Here is a 1,722-nt window from a genome sequence, read left to right as displayed (position 1 = left end):
TCTCTGTTCAGCTCCTTAGCCCATCTTTTAATTGGGTTGCTTCTTGTCTTGGTTCTCTGTTTTTTGAGTTCGTTATAAATTCTGGTTATTAAACCTCTGTCAGATGTGTCACCGGTGAACATTTTCTCCCATTCTGTGGGTTTTCTGTTTGCTTCCTTGGTTGTCTCCTTTGATGTACAGAAGGTTTTTAGTTTAATGAGGCCCCATTTGTTAATTCTTGCCCTTGTTTCCTGAGCAATTGATGTCCAGTTTAGAAAATCCTTTCCTACTTCTTGGCCCCTTTGTCAAATATCAGGTGGCTGAAATTGCATTCGCTCATATTTGGGTCTTCAATTTTGTTCCCTTGGTCTATGGGTCTATTTTTGTGCCAGTACCATGTTGTTTTTATGACTATAAACCTGTAACACAGCTTGAAATCTGGTATAGCAATCCCTCCGGTATTGCTCGTAGTGCTGAGGGTTGTTTTGGCTATCCGAGGTCATTTGTGCTACCATATGAATCTTAGGATAGTTTTTTTCCAATTCTGTGAAAAATGTCATGGGGATTTTGATTGGCATTGCATAAGAAGAACAGTTGACCCTCCTAAAACAAAGACCTCCTGTAACACAGCTTGAAATCTGGTATAGCAATCCCTCCGGTATTGCTCGTAGTGCTGAGGGTTGTTTTGGCTATCCGAGGTCATTTGTGCTACCATATGAATCTTAGGATAGTTTTTTTCCAATTCTGTGAAAAATGTCATGGGGATTTTGATTGGCATTGCATAAGAAGAACAGTTGACCCTCCTAAAACAAAGACCTCTAGATAGGCTAACTAGATTCATCAGAAGGGCAAGTAATGGGGAATGGCTGGGGGTGCTGACAACACAGAAGGGCTCTATTGGGGGGAGGGAGGCTATGAGAGGTTACTACCTGGGAAGTGGGTGTCTAAATAAATAAAAAAGAAAAAAATTCTTCAAAACATAAAAATTTGCTCCTTAATAATTAGTAGATGTGAGGAACATTACCATTGAAATCTACCTGATGACTTTATATCCATGCTCAAATGCTAAGGAGTTCTGAAAGTAACCAACTGTGACTAGTAATAATCAGATATGTAGAGATTAGAAACACATGTGCATCGTAGTTTCAATTGTATTAAAAATGAATTTTTCTGTATAAAACTGTACTTTAATAATGAAATGGAGATCTTTTTTAAAGTTTAAAACCTCATTTCATTTTATGTCTTAGAGGGGTTTTACGGAGTACAATATTGTATAACTGTATCAATTCAACTGTAAACTTAAAAATTTACAGCCAATTTTGAAAAAGATACATCTTAGCTCTGGAAATTGTTATTGAATATGACAATGCTGTTGTAATGAAATGCTTCTTCTAGTTATATGGTTATTAAATAAATAATTAAGAAAAAAGAAGGATAAAAAACAAAAACAAAAACAAAAACAAATGACTAGTAATAATCAGATATGTAGAGATTAGAAACACATGTGCATCATAGTTTCAATTGTATTCTGTATACAGTTTTCTGTATAAAACTGTACTTTAATAATGAAATGGAGATCTTTTTTAAAGTTTAAAACCTCATTTCATTTTATGTCTTAGAGGGGTTTTACGGAGTACAATACTGTATAACTGTATTAATTCAACTATAAACCTAAAAATTTACAGCCAATTTTGAAAGAGATGCATCTTAGCTCTGGAAATTGTTATTGAATATGTTAAAGCT

This window comes from Nannospalax galili, unplaced genomic scaffold (genome assembly GCF_000622305.1).
Source record: "Nannospalax galili isolate Female #2095 unplaced genomic scaffold, S.galili_v1.0 scaffold1762, whole genome shotgun sequence".
Taxonomy (NCBI): domain Eukaryota; kingdom Metazoa; phylum Chordata; class Mammalia; order Rodentia; family Spalacidae; genus Nannospalax; species Nannospalax galili.
This window is presented reverse-complemented; position numbering follows the sequence as displayed.